The sequence below is a fragment of the Euprymna scolopes genome, chromosome 23 (genome assembly GCF_053919585.1).
Source record: "Euprymna scolopes isolate OS-2025 chromosome 23, ASM5391958v1, whole genome shotgun sequence".
Classification (NCBI taxonomy): Eukaryota; Metazoa; Mollusca; class Cephalopoda; order Sepiida; family Sepiolidae; genus Euprymna; species Euprymna scolopes.
Window position 1 is genome coordinate 50,291,365 of NC_136504.1, and position 17,591 is coordinate 50,308,955.

Sequence of the window (17,591 nt, forward strand, 5' to 3'; positions counted from 1 at the left end):
TTGAAATCATTTTTAAACGGTGCTTTTCTATTACATGGTCTACCAAAATTCTGTGATCTGAAATTGGTCGGTTATAGTCAGCTAACGCACTTCCTAATTTACGGCGGAGCGCGACCGGAAGCGGTGACAAGGCAAATCAGGTCCTTCGCTTGTTTTCTCTCGCGCCTATATCTGCCATATATTTATTTTGATGTCAATTTTATTTTTTATACTTTCATAAACATATATTTATTATATAAGTTTAAACAAAAAACAAAAACTTATTTTTAAAGTTAAAAGAAATGATTTTTTGTTCATTTCATAAACATATTTCTTGTAAAATTTAAAATAAAATAGAATCTTTTTTTTTTAAAATGTTGTTATAAAAAATAAAGACCAACTGCATCATTTTATCTGTATAATGTTATTGATTTTTATTGTATACTTTTCGATAATGCCATTTTATTATATTTTATTTCAATCAATATAAATACTGAAAAACAATACAACTGAAGGAACTGATTTGTCTTGTAACCGCTTCCGATAGCTATGCGCTGGAAATTAGGAAGTACGTTAGCTGACTATATGTCTCTACTACTCACTATATAGAATTTACTAGAAAAAGGACGACAAATAAAATTACACGAAACAATCCTCTTAATATGTATGTACATGTGTGTCTGTCTATTTATGCAGATTCCCTATTTATAATTACATCGGCAATTCTCTATTTAATATTATATTGTGTGAACATATTTAACCGATAAACTCTTAAACTACTGGTCACATAATACTGAAATTAAAAGGAAATAGTAATCATCGACCAAAATGATCTATACCAAGTAAAATATTTGCTTGGATGGATGAATAATGCGTAAAGAAATATCTCGGCAAGTTGAAATGTAAAATGTACATTTCAATTTGCCGACATATTTCTATTACTTTTGCGCATGCGCAAATTCGTTCATAGTTTGAAATGGTTTAATGGAAAAAAAAAATCTGATCCATACAGTAGGGAACGGGACTGGAGCGCTAACTGTTTTGGTTTCGATTCTAGTTGATGTCAACCAAGTCATTTTTTGAAAACGTTTGAAATAAGTATTATATATTAGATGCAGTAAAATATTTAATAGAGAATTGGGTCGTCTGCAATAATAAATATGACATCTGCATTAAGTAAAATATATTTGAGCGTATTTTATCACCGGGCAAGACCGGCCCCTCCTCACTATTTAAAAATAAATACACGATTCTACTATTATATAAATTCCAAAACCATTAAACGAATTTATCGATGAGTACAGTTTTAAAGATGTAAAACGATGAACCTTTATAATACTATTAAAATAAAATTATATTATTAAAATAAAATTATAATATTATTAAAATAAAATTATAATATTATTAAAACAAAATTATAATATTATTAAAACAAAATTATAATATTATGAAAATAAAATTATAATATTATTAAAATAAAATTATAATATTATTAAAACAAAATTATAATATTATTAAAAAAAATTATAATATTATTAAAATAAAATTATAATATTATTAAAAAAAATTATAATATTATTAAAATAAAATTATAATATTATTAAAATAAAATTATAATATTATTAAAATAAAATTATATTATTAAAATAAAATTATATTATTATTAAAATAAAATTATAATATTATTAAAATAAAATTATAATATTATTAAAATAAAATTATATTATTATTAAAATGAAATTATATTATTATTAAAATAAAATTATAATATTATTAAAAAAAAATTATAATATTATTAAAATAAAATTATAATATTATTAAAACAAAATTATAATATTATTAAAACAAAATTATGATATTATTAAAACAAAATTATGATATTATTAAAATAAAATTAGCATAAAAATCTATATATTCTTTTCTCATTACTTTATTACAGAGTTTATCATAATTAATGGCAAATAATAATTCGTAGTAGATAGGTTAGAATCTAAACAACCCTTTAGATCACATCTTGAATTAGAAACAATTTCGTCGATCACATATTAGAAAAGCATCCTCTAAAGAATACAACAGACCAACACAGACATGCACACATCTGTTGATCTAGATCTATAAGTTTCCTTATTTTGTCTTTCTTTCTATTTTTTCTCTCTTTCATTCTGCAACTGGCAATAACTAATTTATCCGCACAACTAAGACAGACCAAAGTTTCCGTGTATAATGATTTACTGTTCAACGCCAGAGGCCTATTTCCAAATCTCATTTTGTTTTCTATTTCATTTTTGCTTTACTCTTACGTGCCGTTTGACATTCCACATCAGTCCTTGGCCTGCAGCCTTGTACTGTGTACGTGCTATGAAACCCGGGCCTCTTTGAGTGGAGTAATATATATATATATATATATATATATATATATATATATATATACAGACAAATAGATAGATAGATAGATAGATAGATAGATACATACATACATACATACATAAAGAGATGGATATCCCATCTATCTATCCATATGCATACTCCGGAAAACTTCGCTACATGCTTGGGAACATCGTCAAGATGTCGATACTTCTGTTATGTTGTCACAGGTTTACTTGTTAACAGAATTTTCACGGCTAAATTTATACGATTTCCCAAACTTATACATACATACACACACATATATATATATATATATATATATATATATATATATATATATATATATATATATATATATTGAGGATAAATAATAATTTATCCTCAAATAAATAATAAATAATAAATAACAAATAATAAATTGCAAAATATAAATCAGTTTAAAAAGGAGAAACAAAAAAAAATCTAAATATTTTATTTAGCTTTTGATTTTGATTTCGTTTTGTTTCTCCGTTTGAAACTGATTCATAATTTACAATTATTAATCTTTATCCTCAATATTGATATAGCTCAAGGATGCATATACCTATTGAGCTTAGTATATATCTACAGTACTATGAGTAATGTTCTTTTAAAGTATTAATACATTAAATTAAACTTTGCTCCTCTAGACTTCCGGTCTCATCCCCCCCCCTCTCTCTCTCTCTCTCTCTCTCTCTCTCTCTCTCTCTCTCTGTATATATATATATATATATATGTATATATTATCTATATATATTATATATATTATTATGTATATATTGTCTATATATATATTATATATTATATATATACATTATATATATTATATATTATATATATATATTATATATATATTATGTATATATTATCTATATATATTATATATATATTATATATTATATATATATATATATATATATATATATATATATATATATATATATATATACATATATATACAGTTTAATACTGAAAATTATAATTTACAATAATTTATCGTTCGACAGAATATTAAAAGATATTACAATTTCCTTAATATTTCTTTTAGTATATCCTGTCTTTAATTGTGTTCTTATATGACTGGCTTTATCTCCTATTTTGGTTGTATTGAGCAATTCTTATTTGGTTGGAGTTACTATATAAATATTACGATTTTTAATTTTACAGAAGCTTTTGGCATGTAAACTTAATTTTTACTTCTTGATTAACATTTGAATAGTCAAGTCGCTGCCGTATGATATCTGTTGTTTGATTGAAACAAATTGCTGTTTGTAGCAGCGGGATGTAAACATGTTTATATAACAATAAACAAGTATATATATATATATATATATATATATATATATATATATATATATATATAACATTCAAACGGTGTAATTAATAATGCTTTAATTACATGACTATGAAGAAACAGTGATTGCTTTTAATTAAAACCAATTTTGCTTAATACGAGTCCTCGTTTTCGTCGGATAATATCTGAATTCCTATATAACTATAATTAATTTCAAAACATTAATTAAAAGGATATGTTTAAAAGGATATTAGATAAAACATGCAAGATGAAAGCTCAATGCCATCCATTTGGAAACAGTACTACATATATATATATATATATATATATATATACATATATATATACATATACATATATATGCATACATATATATACACACACATATATATGCATATATATACATATATATATACATATATACATATATACACACATATATGCATATATATATATATATATACGTATATATATATTTTTATATATATGTATGTATGTATGTATCTATCTATCTATCTATCTATCTATCTATCTATATATATATATATATATATATATAGATAGATAGATAGATACTAGACGATGTTCAAGGGAAATAATTTCTTAGATCTAATTAATTTTGCATTACTGATAATGAGTTATCTAATCATGATATTTGGAATCCAGTGAGTGATCAATTCTGAAGCAAAAGTGCAAAGCAAGAGGTGAAATTAATGGAACTGATGAGTCTATTCCAAAAAAGAAGATGATAAGATGAATGAAACCCAAGTATTTCAAACAGGCTTAGTATATATATATATATATATATATATATATATATATATATATATATATATACATACATATATATATATATTTATATATATGACAGAAAATCTATATTCCAAATTTTAAGATGTTATCCACCTTATCTTTTTTTTTCTTTAAGCATGTTAAAATATTCAATTCTTGACAGCACCTGTTTCGTTAGACAGAATCATTCATGTAACATGGCAATATTTGACTTTATTCCGCTCTTACTCATCAGAAGAATAGAAAATCATCAACTTTTATAATAATGCCTGTGTACTTTTATGTTCTTTTGAAGGTGTTGAATTTCTAGTATTCTGATAAGTAATGGCGGATGAATTCCAACATTGACATAATAATTGCACGAATAATTCTGCATTACTTAATAGGTGCTGTTAAGAATTGAACGGTTAAACATGCTTAAAAGAAATACATAGTAAGACGGACAACATCTTTAAATTTGAAATATAGACACTTTTGTCGTATATATTTGTGTTTATATGCTCTGTAGTTATATCGAGCTTCATGAATAAAACGATTATTATAAATAAAAAGTGAAATATAATTAGATAAATATATTTTCCCACAAACATATATATATATATATATATATATATATATATATGTAATTGCATACGCTCACATATATGTGTGTGTGCATATGCGTATACAATATTTAAATTATAAAATAAATATATGCTCTTGTATAAAACCCTTTTTGTGCTTTTCTGATATATATATGTATATATATATATATGTATATATACAGATATATATGCATATAGAGATGTATATATACATATATATCTATATATATACATATATATACTTATATATATACATATATACGCAATATATGTGTAGAACCGTTTTGTACTTTTATAATATATATGTGTATATATATTTATTTATATCTATATATGCATACATATCATCATACGTATACACACACACACACATTGACACACACATACACACACAAACACACATATATATATATATATATATATATATATATGGATACATATGTATACATATGCATATATATATGTATATAGATAGGAGGGTATTCGTTACGCAATGAAAGTGGAAACATTGAATATAGCAGAGACATTTTTCAAAACATTTACTGCATTTCATTGTTTATAATTTTGGACGTTTACAAACTGAAAAAATTAAAGAAGAGAATTATTCACATCATTGGAAAATTAACAATTAAAGGAATAGCAATTCTGTGACCAAAAGAAAATAAAAAAAATGATTTACAAAAACGAATATTACATATTTACATGGCTGAAAACGAAGAAAAGTTATTATTCGTTTTAAATACACAATCTGCACAATCCAAGAACCGAAAAATTCTGAAACATTTTACGCATGAACATTTTATATATACATGTATGTATATGTATATGTGTGTTTTGACGATTCAAATAATTTGCAAACCCTGTTTCAATAAAGAGTATACATAAAGAAAATAAAGTTATCTGCTGATACTTAAAATCAACATCTCTTTTAACAAAAAAGCGTCTTTAAACGACAACTCCCGCCGGAACAAACTTTTCATCAATACATAGGAGAGAAAGACATCAATGTTTGAAATAGATGAATTTCCACCAAAACCAAAAGAAAACCATAAAAATTGTGAAATATCTTGACAAAATGTTAAAGTAATTTCACATCAATTTGATAAGTACATTTATCTTAAGAAGTATACATTATGTAGACCGCCGAGCGTCCTCTGCTTGCTTTCTTGGTTGCTTGTTTGAATCATATAATATATATATATATATATATATATATATATATATACAATTTTCAAAATGTAAGAGATTATATAGTTATTTCCACAACCAACCAACATCGTGGCACACAAGAGCCATAAGACCAACAAGCCGGATGTCCATGACTCGAGTTTCGTCCTCATTTAGACTCATGAGTTAGTCATATCTGAAATCGCGATTCGAAACCAGAGTTCAGAGATGACTACCTGATGAACCCAAATGAGAGCGAAACTCGAGCCTTTGACTTTCGGTTTGTTGGCTTTCATTGGTCTTGTGTGCTGCGACATTTTTTGGCTGTGGAACTGATTATATATATATATATATATATATATATATATATATATATATATATATATAATCTAGATAAAGCACCTGCACAATTTAACCGTAAGAATCGTCGAATTTAATGTCATAACAAATACATAAGTGTTTAAATACATTACCTATCTCATAGCTAAATGTTTTGGTTTCAATTCCAGCTGATAGTATCCAAGTCATATTTCTATTTATAAATTTTGAAATCACTACTATATATAGGGTACAATATAATAATCAACACAGAATTTTCTCTAAAATAATAATTTGCATTAATTAAAATGTAATTTTGAAAATAAAAAAATTTGCATGAATAAAAATGTAATTTTTAAGCGTATTTATAAAGCAGAGAACACCGGGCGGCGTACTAATATATATATATATATATATATATATATATATATATATATATATATATATATATATATATATATATATATATATATATGTTAGTACGCCGCCCGGTGTTGTCTGCTTTATAAATTAAATAAAATTAAATAGGTATGTTTATTATTTCCCCAGTTGTAATAAATAGTGCCTTGATATGATATTTTAAGTTGTCTTGATTTCGTATTATTATTATAGAGTCATGCTTTCAAAAGTAAAAAAAAGTATTTGGATGACATCAGCTAGAATCTAAACCGGAAGCAAAACTGTAGCATTCAAAGCGAGTAACGTAAGTTTTTTTTTTTTACAATTTTGACCCCTTAAAAACTATTTTAACTGGCTAAAGACCCATATAGCAACGGTCCATGAAGAATACAATCATCTCAGGCCCATAGCGCCGCTCTGCGACATTTAGTTCCGGACGAGATAGAATTTGAAAATATGGAGACAAGACAGACATAGTGAAGTTGAACGTGAAAAAATGACATTATTTTTGCACCAACTTAATAGATCGCAAACAAAAGGCTTCACAAAATGCATTGACTGATGGAAATGATAGCTTTACAATGTAAGTGTAAACCTACGAATCCGATTTATTAGTTAATAAAACAAGATAAACGTGGATATAAAATACATAGCATACATTACCGCCACATATGTAACTTGAAAATTCCATTCGGAATAAAACAAGGATATTTCTGTGTAGCTTACTTGCCATTAAATATAGTTTCATGTTATATATCTATCTATATGTATATACATATATATATATATATATATATATATATATATATATATATATATATATATATATATATATATATATGCATACTGTGTCATCTTTTGTTTAAAAAAATACAATTTATTATTGCCAAAAATCTCAATTTGAAAAAAAATATACATATACGTACTGTGTGTCAGGTTTTCCCTAGTAATGCAATGTATAGCTAATTTTGAAGAATTTTCAATCTACACTAAATTATATATATATATATATATATATATATATATATATATATATATATTATAAAGACAAGTTTTACATACTTGCTTCTCTAACAGCTTAACAGTTAGTTTTTTTAATATATCAATATGCTCCGAAACATTATCATGTTTAGTGTAGCAAGTACGTAATACTTGTCTGTATAAATAAAAAATAATATATTTGGCTCTTTTTTATTGAGCACTCTTAATAACCTAGTTTTAATTCATGGGTTTCATCGCCTTAATACCTTTAACCTGGTATATATATATATATATATATATATATATATATACACACATATATATATATACATATATATGCATATATATACACATATACATACATATATATGCATATATATTCATATATATGCATATATATACATATATATTCATATATATATATATACATATATATACATATATATTCATATATATACATATATATACATACATATATAGATTTATATATATACATATATGTACATATATATATATACATATATATATACATATATATATACATATATATACATACATATATAGATTTATATATATACATATATGTACATATATATACATATATATATACATATATATATATATATATATATATATATATATATATATATATATATATACACGAGTAAAAGACGATTAAAATGTCACCGTGGGGGAGGAAAATTAACAACAACAACAGCAACAACAAACAGATGGGAGTTGCCCAGAAACATTACATCTCTTTGAGGAACTATTACCACCTTCTTTCTGTTTTTTTTACTCACTTTTTGTGCCATTTTAATCGTCATATATATATATATATATATATATATATATATATATATATATATATATCATACGTGCAGGTAGTTGTTTTATATTAGGGCAGGTTATCTCAATATTCCATAATAATCTTTCACTTAGTGATACAAGCACCAAAACTGGCACAAATGACGCTCACAATATACATTTTAAGAAAAGAACGTTGGCCATCAGAAAATTCAAGATGGCTGCCAGTTTTTAAAATGGCTGCAGAAGGAAACCTGACAAATTTCAATTTTAGTGTTTGTATCGCCAAGTGAAAGATTGTTTCAGCAATCTGCCCCACTATTAATAATTCTGGTCATTTTAAAGTTTCACACTTAATCTAATTTCATTAATGGCATCTAAGTTGAAATACTTGTTCCACGACGGGTACATAATAATTCACAAGAGACCCCCTCACATACTTCCAAGCAATTCAACACAATTTTTCCAAAAACACAGATTATACAATAGAACTTATCTTTACATGTTCCTTGCCTCTTCAGAAGCGAAATCTTAGCTACGAAATCTGTTTTAAACGTCGAGAAACTCACCAGAAAGGCATATGGAGATTAAAACAGAAATGGATGGAATTATTTCCTTCCTTTGAAACAAAAACAGAACAGATATTATATTTGATCGTATCGTGAAGGCTGAACAAGTTTCATAAAAAGTCATTAACGCAAAAAAACAAAAACAAAAAAAAACATGATACCATTTAAAAATGAAGCATAAACTGGCTTGATTTTGACAGCATACAAAATTGCAATAAAATTTGTAAATGAGACTTACACTTGTTTGTATTTTGACGGCATAGCAACCCTTTGACATTATTTAATTCTCAACCAAAATATTATTTGTAACCAAGTCAAGTATTAACGTAGTTAACATTTTGACATCAAAACCTTATATACAAAAGCACAATACCATTTGTAAATGGCGCAAAATTGGTTTGGTTTGTATTTTCACGACATATTAACAGTCTTAAGATTCTTTGATACAAAGGCACAATAACATTTATAAATAGGATATGAATTGGTTTCGTTTGTATTTTCCGGCATATCAGATGTTCTGAGATTATTTCCTGCAAAAATCAAAAGACCATTTGTAAATTGGAAAGAGATTAGTTTGGTTTTTATTTTGACGGCACATAGATACTTTTCCGGTGATTTAATACGAGAGCACATTCGTAAATAAGGCAGACGTTAGCATGATTATAATTTTTACGTCATAAGAAAGGTTTTGGAAGTATTTAATAAAAAAAAACCCAAACAAACACAACATTGCAAATGGCGCATAAATTGGTTTTTATTTCTATTTCGACGCCATTAATCATTTAATATGAAATCACTCAAATTTTAAATAAACCATGAATTAACTTTCTTCGTATTTTAACAGCATGTCAACACTTACTCAAGTTATTTAATGGCAAAAAAAAAAAAAAAAAAAAAATGAGTGCTTGTTTGTATTCTGACGTCATAATCAACATTTTGTTAGTTATTCAATTTGAAAGCACAACACCATTTGTAAAAAAAAAAAAAGCATAAATAGGTTATATTTGTATTTTGGCGGTATGTCAATTCTTTTCTGGGTTACATAATAACACTCATTTCGAAGTATTTAATACTAAAGCTTGTTTGTTTTGTATTTGGACGGCATAACAACCCCTTTTTTATTATTTAATGTCAGACACAACACCATCTGTAAATAGCGCATAAATTTGCCTCGTTTATATTCAGACGGCATATCAACACTTTATGGGTCATTTAGGCTAAAACCACAATACATCTTTTTATAGATGAGGCATACATTGCATTGCTTGTATTTTGACGTCACATCAAGACTTTGTGAATTATTTAATAGAAAATAGAATATTACGTATAAACAAGGCAGACAAAGGCAATGTTTGTATTTCGACGGTATCTCCACATGTTTTAAGGTTATTTAATACAACAATGTATTTTTAAATGAAGCATACATTGAATTGGTTTGCATGCTGGTTACATACAAGATTTTTTGCGATATTTAATGCCAAAACACTATACCAGTTGTTTGTAATTTATAGAATGGTTGCTTTGAATTTTAGCGGTCTATCAACACTTTACGACTATTTAATGCTCAAAGACGAGACAATTTGTAAACACTTGGTTTGTATTTTGACGGTATAACAACATTCATTACATTGACATTAAACACGATAGCAGTTGTAAGTAAGACATACTTTTGTGTTGTTTGTATTTTGACGCCATATCACCGCTTTTTTTTGCGTTTTCGATCATGTAGTGCCAACATTCGCAATTGTGAATGAGAAATAAATTGATTTGGTTCGTATTTTAATATCTTATCAATGCACTTTGAGGTCATTTAAAATCAAAATAAAATACAATTTTAAATGATGCATAAATCTGTATTTCGACGGCGCATCAACACTTTTTGGCTTAATACAAAATACAATAACTTTAGGAGAATGCAGTATCTCCTTTATCTGAAAATTGCTCGAGACAAAGCGTGAAGCCCATTTATATAAGAAGATAACAGGAACGAAAGATGATTATCGAAAGGACAAGAGATGCCTGTTTAATCTAGTTTTTAAAAAGACCAAAATTAAAAGTAGGGGGAACATTCAGCGAAAAGAGAGTTTCAAAAACCTGTGATTCTTGGAAAGAAGCTACTGGAATGGGAAGCTGTATAACAATGAGGCATAAAAACAGCGAATTGATGGAGATTACTAGAACAACAAGTCAAACGAACCAGAACAGACAATTCTAAAGAACACATGGCATAATAGTATTTATAGAAAAGACTGAGACTAGCAACATCACGTTTGAAAGAGAGAGATTGTAGAGAGAAAAATACGGTGGAGCGAATTAGATTACAGATACATTGCTGCACTTTATCAAGAACCCTCCATTGGGAGGGAATACACCATCCGAAATATGACAATAACACTCCATACATGTCCTGGTAGTAGATCTATAGAGACAGAGAATAGCTTCGGGTGTGAGAAAGAGTTCACAATAACATAGAGAATCCATTTTGTAGAAAGAGCAATGGACGCAATATATGTAATCCAAGAAAGATTTCATTAGAAACGAAGACCAATTATTTTTGTATTGGATGGTTGTTTTTGTTTTACGGCATATCAACCTTTTTCAGGTTATTTAATGCCGAATCTAGTTATTTTGAGGAACGATTTTTAATGGAGTATATCCTTTTTAAGTCAGATTCTATTTAACCCATAGTTGGGACCCTAACAGGTACTACCACTCCGGGTCAGAGTTGACCTGAGAGCAATGGAAATTAAAGAGTGGCTCCACACTCCCCAAGGCCCGCAAGGTGGGGCCTCACCATCGGATATAGTTTTAGGCCATATCCACTCAAGATGGGGTTGGCTTTGTATTTCGACCACGCACGAACACTTTTTTTTATTTAATAAAAAACACACAATATAATCTGTCAATGAAGCATCTATTAGTTTTGTTTGTTCAGTACATTTTATATTATATAACGTTAAAACGCAATAGAATTTACAAATAACGCATTTATTGAATTGGTGTGTATTTTACCGGCCCATCAACAATTTGTGTTTTTTTTTAATACTAAAACGCAATAGTCTTTTTGAATAAAGCATAATTTTATTGAACTGTATTTTAAGGGCATATCAAAACTTTTGGGGTCCTGAATATGACCTAAAACTATATCCGATGGTGAGGCCCCACCTTGCGGGCCTTGGGGAGTGTGGAGCCACCCTTTAATTGCCATTGCTCCCAGATCCACTCTGACCCGGAGTGGTAGTACTTGTTAGGGTCCCAACTATGGGTTAAATGGAATACGACTTAAAAAAAAAACAACAAATATACTCCATTAAAAATCCTTCCTCAAAATAACTAGATTCGGCATTAAATAACCTGAAAAAGGGTTGATATGCCGTAAAACAAAGACAACCAACCAACACTTTTGGGGTTATTTAATTTTATTTAATTTAAATCCAACGCCAAAAGTAAACGATTGATTGTGTGAATGAGTACTTGAAAACGGAGGTTTATTTGACATTCAAATAACGTGAAATTTTTTGTTCATCATTTCGCAAGTCTGTTTCAAAGTGCAAATAAGTGCAATGGATCAATTTAAGCACGGTGTCGCTGATCATATATTCGAAGAGCGTGTCTATTGCATAAATCACGTACACTTATCTGAAAACAAAAGCAAATACAAAACCTGTTCGTAAAATATACATAAAACATTATTATTGATCTAAATTAATTCTTATTGATACCATATCAAGATTTTGTGTGTTACTTTTTATACACACACATACATACAGACACACAGACACAGACAGACAGACAGACAGACAGACACACACACACACATATATATATATATATATATATATATATATATATATATATATATATATATATATATAATAAAAATCTTGAAGTTAAACATTTTTTTTTTCAAATTTTCAAAAAACATTTTACACCTGTAAGGAAGATATACAAAATTTTAATTATTCGACAAGCAAGGAGTACAAATAGAACAAGAAAAACCTTATTCCATGGAGTTTCGAAGAATGCAATTCTTCTCATCAGAGGGAAGATGTTTGCAGAATATACAGTAAATTTTGCAGGTTAATGCATTACAAGAAAAAAAATAATATGAAGTTTATCGGAATTGCATAAAAAGGCAGTTTATAGAGATTCAATTTGAATGGTACAGCAAGAAACAGGAAAAGGGAGCAAAAGGATAGGGTAAAAGTCCATTTGGAAAGATGGTAAATTCCAGAGCAGGAAAAATCCGAGGTGTATCTGTTGAAAATATATTCGGTAATCCATGGGAAAACAGAAATATGAATATAGATATAAATGTCAGGGTAAAATTTGGAACTTCAAGAAAAGTCGGCGATTTGCCGAGAAGTAAATAAATATATGAGCCGTTATTTAATACACACACACACACACACACACACACACACACACACACATATATATATATATATATATATATATATATATATATGTAAGAAAAAAACGATAGTAAGTTATTCACTTTTAAGTCAGCTATAGTCCTGACTAACTTGCCTCGTTTGATGAGGCTCTCGACTGGTTGAAATAAATTAAAATGAGATTCGACTAAGTTTTTGTTGTTGTTGTTTTTCTTTTTACCCTTATATATGCTCTACTCCTCACGCAGTTCTCACACTTGCGATCTCCTACATCAACTACATTATTTTTTTGAACATGTTTTTAAATTCATAAGATCTTTTAACCTCGCTCTACGCCAGTCATGTCAAAGTGTATCCCCTCTAAAATTAAAAATGGTCTTGAACCGTTTTTAAATTTTGGACTTTCAATTTTCCTTACCTAGTGAGATCTATTATGATCGAAACGGTCCGCACATCGTAGCTAGATATGACTGTATTCACATAAAGAACAATAATATATATATATATATATATATATATATATATATATATATATATATATATACATATATGTATATATATATGTTTATACTAGTAAAACGGTGTTGAATTGTGCACGCATAAATATTGATATCTATAATAAACTGTATGGGTTCACGCATTAATCGTCCAGTTGATTTATACTGTGTGTCTGTCAAATATTAAAATGTACAACACATATATTAATAAATATTGCTTTATGGTTTCAAAAAGCGGGACATATTATGCATTCATCAGACAGTTTTCAAACACGAGTATAAAGACACATATGTATTTACGTACATTCAAACACAGCTGTTTCGCCATATTGTGTCTCTTTTAATTGAGGTTATATACGCCAAGTGTTTCAATCGAAAGATATAAAGCATTTTATTTTAGTCGATGTTCTCCAAAATAAATGGGCCCCTACCTGGGGCTAACACTCGATCTCTATATGAAATGCATAGATATTCGAATGTTCTATTGCAGTTCTCTTTTATTAACCCAATGTTGTGTTAGTGTAACGTTGTGCAGGAACCAAACACGTTGTAGCCTGAGATGGATTCATTTCCAGTTGACCGATGAAGAATATTATGACAAGATTGAAACTGATGAATGGCAATTACTTATGAATAAAGTTTATAAAAAAATTGTTGACATGAACTTGAAGACAACCATTTTGTAGTCTACAGAAAAGCAATCTTGCGGTAACGCGTTTCCTATGATAGACACACGAAACAAGAAAGGAAAGTACTTTTCAACTTTGAAAAGAAGATGAGTTCCTGGTACGAATTTAGTACAAGATTAAATTGAATATTAGACCCCGTTCGCCTTCTTATTTTTCTTTTTTTTTTTTTTTAGATGAGTTCTTCTTTGTTTATTAACACTTACGTTGAGTAAAACACCTGTTTATTAAAAGGTAAAAATATTACTTCCACGAGCACAAGTTCAAACAGCAACAAAAAAGTAAAGAAATAAAAATCGCGTGTTGCGTAATATACATTCGTCGTGTAAACACGGCCGGTATGAATTGCGTCGTTTATTTTATTTGACATTCCTTTTTGTACAGTACAAATATGACGACAAGCAAATATAACGAATGTCCGCGGATGTCAGACGTCTGTTTGACTATAAAAACTGGTTGCGGTAAGATGTTGAAATCAAAAGATATGCATAAAAAAGAATTGCAAGAAATCAGTTACATTAAATTAAATTATGATTTAATGAATTGAAAATATATCAAACGTCTTGTTTTTAAACGTTCTCTCTCTCTCACAGAAATACATACACACACACATAAACACGCATATATATATATATACATATATATATATATATATGTATATTACATATATATGTGTGTGTTTATGGCTGAGAGAGAGAGAGAGAAAGTTTAAAGACAAGACTTTTGATATATTTTTAATTCATTAAATCATAATTTAATTTAATATATATATATATATGTTTTCTGTGAGGTCTGACGGGGCTGTTGGATCGTAAACATGGTCCAACATCCGAAACATATGTAACCAAACAGATAAAACGGTAATAAAAAATAAAATGAATATTTGCTCTGCAATAGTATTGAATACTCCCTTCAGGTTTTCACTAATTACCAGCTTTACCAAATATATATATATATATATATATATATATGTATATATATATATATATATATATATATTGTATATATATACAATATATATATATATATAAAATATATATATATACCATATATATATGCAACATATATAGCATATATATATATACAATATATATATATACCATATATATGAATACAATATATATATACAATATATATATATATATACAATATATATATATACATACAAGATATATATACATACAATATATATATACATACAATGTATAAAGACAATATATATATGCATACAATATATAAAGACAATATATATATATATACAATCTATATATACAATATATATACAATCTCTATATATATGCATACAATATATATATATAAAATATAATATTTATATAATATATAATATATATATTATATATAATATATATATATTATATATATAAACTATATATTTTATATAATATATATAATATATTTATATATATATAATATATAATATATATAGTACATATATATTATATATAATATATATTATATATAATATATATATATTATTTATATTATATATAATATATATAATATATTATATATAATATGTATATATAATATATTATATATAATATATATATAATATATATATATGTATATGAGAAAATGAATACATACCCTGTTAATTAAAAATTACCACATACGATCAGGAATATAACAACATTAACATTTTCCTTATTCCATGCAGTTTCAAAGAATGGCTCTTATCCACAGAGGAAAGTAGTTAGCAAAATGATATTCATAGGTTTGCTATCAATTTTTCTGGTAAGCATATTATTTGAAACTCCAAATTATGCAAGAAGTCTGAATGTTTATTGTAATGCAGAAATGTATAGGCTAAAAATATATTCCAAATAAAATCTCGGTTTGATAAATAATAATAAAACAAGTGAAGCATGCATGGTCCCCCGTATGTGCACAGTGAACGACGTATATAAGTTCAGCATTGCCCTCCCTCCATTTAGCCCCTAAATGTTCCCAGGGGGCGTCAAATCCTCGTGAAAATTAATAAACAATGCAGTTTTTAGCCTTAGCATATGTAAATTTGAATTCTGCACCCTGCAAAAAAAAAAAAAAAAAAATGATTAAGTCCATTATTTGCCCTCTCCCCCAATTTAGCCCCAAAAGTCCCCAAGGCCTTAACACATTTAAATTTGAGTTCAGCACCATACAAAACTGCTAAATAGACAGACACAAAAAATTTTAGACAAATATATAAAATAGTCCCAAAAATGGAGTGTTTTTAATAAGCACAAAACTGTAAATTGTGTCATTTCAACCCGAAAGGCACACCTAGGGGACAATCGGAGTTTTCCCGAAAAAATCCGTTCTGTTACTGTTTTACTCATATCATGTTTAATGTTTGTGCAAAATTTCCAAAAATCCAAGGTGTAGTTATTGAGAAAAGTGCGGACGGACGAACAGACTAACGGACAAGCGTGAATTTACAGGCCCACTCTTCTTTTTGTTGGGGGACCAAAAATGAGGTACAATACAAAAAAAAAATCGATTGTTCAAATGTAGAGATACGCATGAACTAGTGCAATAGAAATGATGATGATCCAAATTGTTTAACGGTAAATATGAATCCATTTCAACAGTGAATATGTCATCCTAAAAATTGCCGTAGAAGATTTTTCCACTAAGTGAAGGAGATATTATTGGCCTCCTGAGCAGAGAGAAGAAAACCGTTTGCTCCTATCGGTCGACGAAAATTAAATGAAATGAAGTATGCTAGAAGGTAAAAGC

At 27.3% G+C, this 17,591-nt stretch overlaps 1 protein-coding gene across 6 annotated transcripts in view; it reads right to left on the reverse strand.

Annotated features, from left to right (window-relative positions):
- LOC145245890 (glycine receptor subunit alpha-3-like) overlaps positions 1-17,591 on the reverse strand; it is a 477,134-nt gene that overhangs the window by 36,601 nt on the left and 422,942 nt on the right. The window lies entirely within an intron of this gene.